The sequence below is a fragment of the Ceratotherium simum genome, chromosome 31 (assembly GCF_057802395.1).
Source record: "Ceratotherium simum simum isolate JZ-2026a chromosome 31, ASM5780239v1, whole genome shotgun sequence".
NCBI lineage: Eukaryota > Metazoa > Chordata > Mammalia > Perissodactyla > Rhinocerotidae > Ceratotherium > Ceratotherium simum.
Window position 1 is genome coordinate 30,445,447 of NC_141930.1, and position 7,704 is coordinate 30,453,150.

Sequence of the window (7,704 nt, forward strand, 5' to 3'; positions counted from 1 at the left end):
TAAATAATTCTATGTTCTAGTTTACAATCACAGTTGAAGTTTGATTCATCAGAGGCAGGGAAATTTTCTAGAAGGGCCAAGTCGTTGAGTTTTACTTGGAATCTTAACCTGGGGACACTCATTCACCCCGCAAATCTATCACGAAGTATTCATTAGTAGAACGGACCCCCAAACTATCTAACAAAATATCATTTTGTACCAAATATCATTAATTCTATTTGAAATAAATGTATTTCTCTTAGTGAAAAAAAAAACTTTGAATTTTAGAATGTCGTCATTTTGACCTACTTTTTACTCTGGAATTACTTTATTAAGTTAGATCAAACACAGGCTCTTTGCCTCAACTAAATGGCCATGCTAAACTGGCTCCAAAGTTGATTTGTGGAACTCATTATAGACTTCACAAAGTGTTCAAGGTTAGTTTTCAATTTGTTTCAGCCAGAATCAATAAATCTCTCACCTGGTTTCTTTGCTGTACGTATTGTGCTGGTTAATCATGTATATACCCAGCATAGCACATTAGACTTGGAGAAAGAGTTTTCTGATGGGAGCCAATTTTTAACTACCGTACTGTTGAAATTTGAAAACAAAGGAAAACTGCTCCTGTTTATTATTAAGGTGTGATGTGAACTAAGAGCCATAAATAATCTTGCTGGCCAATTTCCAGGACCAGAAGAAGGAGGGAAAGACAGAAGAGGGAGGGGGAGAGAGAGAGAAAGATGAAACTATCTTGTGAAATTGTTTTGTTGAGGAATCGCAACATTTAGAAAATTCTTGATAGGGAGTCACAAGTGCCCAACAAGAAAAGGGGAAATAGTCAACTCTACAAATACAGAAGCAAGCTTTCTTAGTTCCATAGCTACATAATATTTTAAGAGACAGCATGAAATGCTTTCTGGAGACTAAATATTAAACTTTAAATTTATGTCAGTGAATATAAAAGAGTTGTGGAAAAAAATTTTAAAAATACTGTCTCTACAGTGACCCCTTTCTCATGCTATTTCACTCCTCTTTTCTCTGGATTACTCTGTTTAGATTTAGAACTAAGATTCAAGTTTCCGCCTAATGGTGGATGGATGTAGCATGCACCCCAGTGGTGCCCAATCAACCTCATTCTGCCCCAGCTGAGCCAGGACGCTGCTCTGGACATCAGAACACTCGAGCGCCATCCTGTCCTGGTTGTGCCCCTAACTAGCTGTAAGGCTTTGGGCTAATCATCTTGTTTCTTCTTCCATAAAATGAGGGGGTTGCACAGGATGACACTTGGGTGCTTCTCAGTTTTCACATTCTAGGATTCTATAATTCTCCGTATGGCAATGAGATTTCAAAACTCCTCTCTCTCTGATGAAGTAGGGAAGTAGAACATTTCTAAACCTACACACTCTAGGATGCATAAACATCACCTGGGGGTGTGGAAGGTTTGAGGTAACTTCCATGAATCTGCATTTTTACCAAGCAGCCGAGGAAATTCTCACCCAGGGGGTTCTTAAGATCAGACTTGAGGAAGCCTTGCCCCTAGGGATTCTTGAAGTTTCTAATGCAGAGGAAGGCTGTGAAAATCAAGACTTTTTCAATGAGTTTACCTAGGGGTATCTTTAACATTCTGAACGAAAATAACAGCTTGTGAATTTAGGAAATTAACATACACAAAAGATAATCCCAGGAAGAGGGGCAGTACTCATAGCTGGAGGACAATTTCTAGACTTAAGCCACTTGTTCCTGTTGCTTGCTGGAAGGAAGAGTACCGGAGATAAAGACTGATAAGAACAGTGTCTCTATTTTCAATTTTAATGGAAATTATTTACTGTAACAAAATAAATGTTCAAACTATAAAGCACTGTCGTAGCCTCATATTCATTAAATCTAAACTCTAATCATTTTATATGCCTTAATACCATTAAGGATGCTTGGCCTTTCTCTTTCTGCTCTTGCCCATTCTAAACATTTTTTTAAATCAGTGTCACAGGGTAATGATGGGGAATCTAGTATTGGCCCATCCACTCCTTTTTTTCTTTTTTTTAATAACAGCTCTTTTTGAGATATATTTCACATATCATACAATTCACTCTTTTTAAATGTACAAATCAACAGCTTTTAGTATATTCAGATGTCTGCAACCATCACCACAATCAATTTTAAAATGTTTTCATCACTCTTCATTTCCCTTCAAACCTCCATAACCCTAGGAAATCACTAACCTACTTTCCATCTCTATAGTTTTGCCTACTTTGGACTTTCTTTCTTTCTTTCTTTTTGTGAGGAAGATCAGCCCTGAGCTAACATCCATGCTAATCCTCCTCTTTTTGCTGAGGAAGACCAGCTCTGAGCTAACATCTATTGCCAATCCTCCTCCTTTTATTCCCCCAAAGCCACAGTAGACAGCTGTATGTCACAGTTGCACATCCTTCTAGTTGCTGTATGTGGGACACGGCCTCAGCATGGCCGGAGAATCGGTGCGTCAGTGCACGCCCGGGATCCGGGCCTGGGCCTCCAGCAGCGGAGCGCGCGCACTTAACCGCTAAGCCACGGGGCCGGCCCTGGACTTTCCATTTAAATGGAATCATACACTCTGGTCTGTTGTGACTGGCTTCTCTTACTTAGCAAGATGTTTTCAAGGTTCATCCATGTTGTGGCATGGGCATGTATCAGTACTTCAGTCCTTTCTCTGGCTGAATATTATTCCGTTGTATGGATATGCCACATTTTATTTATCCATTCATCAGCTGATAGACATTTGGATTGTTTCCACTTTGGGGCTGTTATGAATAATGCTGTTATGAACATTTATTTGTATACAAGTTTTTGTGCAGACTCATGTTTTCATTTCTCTTGGGGTGGAATTGCTGGACCATATGGTAATTGTATGTTTAACCGTTTGAGGAACTGCCAGACTGTTTTCCAAAGTGGCTGCACCATTTTAAAATCCTACCAGCAATATACGAGGGTTCCAACTTCTCCAAATCCTCACTGATACCTGTTGTTATCAGTCTGTTTTATTATGGCCATCCTAGTGGGTATGAACCAGTATCTCACAGTGGTTTTGATTTGCATTTCCCTAATGACTAATGACGCTGAGAATCTTTTCATGTGCTTATTGGTGATTCATATGTCTTCCCTGGAGAAATGTCTATTCAGATTCTTGAGCCCATTTTGAAATTGGGTTGTCTTTTTATTATTCAGTTGTAAGAGTTCTTTTTATATTCTAGATACAAGTCCCTTATCAGATGTATGATTTGCAAATGTTTTCTTCCAGAGTTGTCTTTCTCCCAAGTGGAGTTGTCTTTCCACTCTCTTGATGGAGTCCTTGGAAGCAGAAAAGTTGTTAATTTTGATGAAGTCCATTATGTCTTATTTTTTCATTGGTTGCTTGTGCTTGTGGTGTATATCTAAGAAACTATTGCCTAATCCAAGATCATGGAGATTTATGCCTATGTTTTATTTTATGAATTTTATAATTTTATCTCTTACATTTATGATTGATCTGTTTCTTAGAATTTTATTTTTTTTAATTGTGATAGAATATACATAACTTAAAATTTACCATTTTAACCATTTTTAAGTGTATTGTTCAGTAGTGTTAAGTACATTCATATTTTTGTGCAACTAATATCTAGAACTCTGTTCATCTTGCAAAACTGAAACTCTATAGCAATTAAATGACAACACGCTAATCTTCCCTCCCCCCAGGCTCTGGCAACCATCATTCTACTTTCTATTCTATGAATTTGACTACCTCCTAAAAGTAGAATATTTGTCTTTTTCTGGCTGGCTGATTTCACTTAGCGTAATACTATCAAGGTTTATCCATGTTATAGCATGTGTCAGAATTTCCTTCCTTTTTAAGGCTGAATAGTTTTCTATTGTATGTATATCTCACATTTTGTTTAGGTGTTCGATCCATTTTGAGTTAATTATTGTTGTTTATGGTGTGAAGCAGAGTTCAACTTTATTTATTCTTTTGTGGAAATCCAGTTGTGTCAGCATCATTTGTCGCCCATTTATTCTTAGCAAAGATAAGTAACTGAATTTAAATAACTTTATTATTTCAAACTCTTTAATGTCAGGGAAAAAAAATCCATAGGCTGTTTCAAAGGGTACAGTGCATAATCAGGATACTTTGTGTTGTGGATGACGATATGTATTTCAAGAGAAGGATTAAAAAACAAAATGTGAAGATGTAATGCTACTGTTTTTACCTTGTATCTAGAATCTTCCTACCTTTTTCATTTTACTATTGGAAAGGAGACTGTGTCTGCGTGTGCTGCTTTAAGGGAATTGTGAAACTGAATAATACAAATCGTAACTTAGAAGAATTCCATATTTATTATTATCATCATCATCACCATCAATATTTAAACATAATAGTCTTCATAAAGTATGCATTGAAAAATAGAATCCTCAAAATCGCTCCTACTTCCTCTTTAGTGGGGATGTAAGTCACCGAGAATCAATGTGTACTGGACTGCCAACAGGTGGCGCCAGACATTTGGTCAGCACTTCGCTCACTTTGCATCGCTCGTGACATACACAACTGTAAAGTCTCCCACAGGAAAAAAAGAAACAATCTCCAAAGGAGGTGTAAAGTCATTGGAAGGAAATGGGCTCATAGTCACATTCAAATGGACAAGAAGTGAAGGAAGCTTTCAATTAAACTGATAGCAACAGGGACATGTTTGCAGATTTAAGTTGCCCCAACATCCAATAAGAAGTCCTACTTCCTACTATTTAGGTGGCCCTTGGGGTCAAAGACACAATCAGACCCTCTGGAATCTGCCAAGAAGTAGTCAGGAAAACCTTGGAGGTGTTTTTCTCTATTTCTTACATCTTGAGAGGAAAAAATGCAGTCGTAGCAGAGAAAAATCTACATTTGACTCCAGGTAGATTGTTACAGAACCAAACAGTGATTGAGAGCAGGAGAGAATTCAATCACTTGTATCTATTTCCTATATTATTATAACAGTTGTCAATTTGATTACTGGTAGATTGAGTATTTTTTTTAATTTCTATTTATTTATTTATTTTTTCCCCCCAAAGCCCCAGTAGATACTTGTATGTCATAGTTGCACATCCCTCTAGTTGCTGTATGTGGGACGCGGCCTCAGCATGGCTGGAGAAGCGGTGCATCGATGGGCACCCGGGATCCGAACCCAGGCCGCCAGCAGCAGAGCGTGCGTACTTAACCGCCAAGCCGGGGGGCCAGCCCCTAGATTAAGTATTATATACGTCTATGTCTATTTATACACACTCACGCATATCCTAGTGATTGTTCCTAACATTAATATTAAAAAACAGAAATAATTTTAAAACTGACCTTTTACATTTAAAACCTACATATTACAACAATGTTATGTATTGAGCATAGTTTTTGTATCATTTTGATTTGTGATGCCTTATACCATTGAGGGATTTTTTTTAAGCAAGTAAGCCTCATGCACTCGTTTCTGATGCTATCAGATTTCTGATATGGAAGATTATGCCACAAAACAAATAATTCTGCACTCTACAACTCATCCCTAGAGTACATTCAACTCTTGTTGTAGATTTCTTGGCTTTAGGTAAGCTTGAGATGATACAAGAATTGTCCCAGAGTCCTTGACCAAATGCTGAATCTAAAGTCCTAGAACTTCACCTTAGTCTTAGACCAGTCCAGCTTCGCAGGTGACCTAGTACAAGGTTAAATTTTCTAGGTTTCACTGAAACAGAGCAAACTTTCTTCATCTATTTTTCAGCAGCCTTGGTGAGGGTAAAAACTCCTGCATTCTTTATTTTGCCTTTCCTAAAGAGCAACTTACTACCAAGCTAGATAGCATCCTCACCTCCCCCCCCACACACACACCATTTGGAATAATATGAGGCATATCATCCTGCAATAGAAAGTATCCACTATGTTCACTATCACTAAATGGAAATGTACAGGTAAGATGAACAAAATATTTCAACAAAACGTTAAGTTTCTTCACAATTTTTTTCCTTCCAGCAATAAAAGCTAGGTATTTAAAATTTCAAAGGATTTCAACTCCAATCAAATACACTGAGATTTTATTGGTTCATTTAAAAATTTTATTGGTTCATTTGAATTTACTTCCAGTCATCTTTAGCCATTTAGATTTGGTCACTTTATTCAGCATGTATAAGTAACTATTGCCCTTTCTGGCTGGACTTCATTGGTTGCTGAGTATACTTGTATTTTTATCCTATCCCAGGGAACTACTCGAAGGCAGGAGAGCTTTAGGTGCACTGAGGAAATTCATATGCTTGGATAGCTTTGAGATGATATGATGTTCTGGAATCAGCCTGAGTCTTCCATTCTCCTTTTGGATTTCACATATAATGGCAGAGGACTTATCTAGTGTTTTTCGAAGTACGGTTTACGGGCCTTAGGAAACCTAATTCTTGGGGTCTATGGATTTTCTACACAATTTATAGTTTGTGTTTTTTGGTTGGTTTATACATATTTATATATAATGAGCAATAATATATATATATATATATATTTTTTCTTTTCCTGGGTCATGAGGATGACCACCTCATAACCAATCACTGACATTCAGTTTCAGTTTCAGTGCTGAGGTTTGGATTTGTGCCACACAATGGCACCAAGCAATACCATTTAAATAATTAGGAGAAAAAGAAACTGGTTGGGGGCGGGGACCGCTCAGTAATGCTTTTTTGCTGGTTGGAATCACACTCCTACAGGTTTTCAAATAAAATTTAGATGATGTTTAGATAAGGCTTAGATCATTTAAATGTTTCCATTTTAAAATATGGGCAGGTTTATAATAAATTTTAAAATAATTCCATATCGAATAGTTGACATTTCTTAAAATTTCAGTGTTTACAATATTATAGTATCTGTATAGTCAGTGCTTACAATATTATTATTTCTATGCAAATTATATTTCATGTGCAGAGCAGGTGTGGTTAGCTAGCATTTCTAGTATCTGGATCAGAAACTTCACTGTAGAAATGGCTAGCAGGCAGTATATTACTAATATCTACACCAAAAATGTGTTCACTAATTAGAATAAAGTGTGTTAATCTTTGTTGGTGAAGGTTGTGGTGCTCAAGATACGTAGTGACTAGAAGGATTACATGGGCCTTTTGCTCTTGCATGAACAAGTTACAAGATTTTAATCCCTTCTTCAGAGCCTTTGGGGTCAAGTAGAAAGAGAGTATAACATGTATGCCATGTATTGATTAATAACCCAGAGAGGTCTGAGATAGCACCCTATAAGCAAACATTAAAATTTTGGGACAAAATATATGAATATTCACACTTAGTGGATAAATGAAATTATATAGAACCCTCAACATCAGGTTTTTCTGCCAAATAAATTGTAAAAGTAATTTTGATTTTCAGTGTTTTTTTAATCTTAGAATTTCAAATGAGAGACTGTGGACCAGCAAAAGGGTCCATCCAGCCCAGGTGGTCCTCACATTAGAATACAGTTGCTGGGCCGGCCCTGTGGCTTGGTGGTTAAGTGCACGCGCTGCAATGCTGGCGGCCCGGGTTCGGATCCCGGGTGCGCATCGACGCACCACTTCTCCGTCCATCCTGAGGCCGAGTCCCACATGCCGCAACTAGAAGGATGTGCAGCTATGACATACAACTATCTGCTGGGGCTTTGGGGGGAAAAATAAAATAAATAAAATCTTTAAAAAAAAAAAAAAAAAAGAATACAGTTGCTCCCACCACAGAGTGAA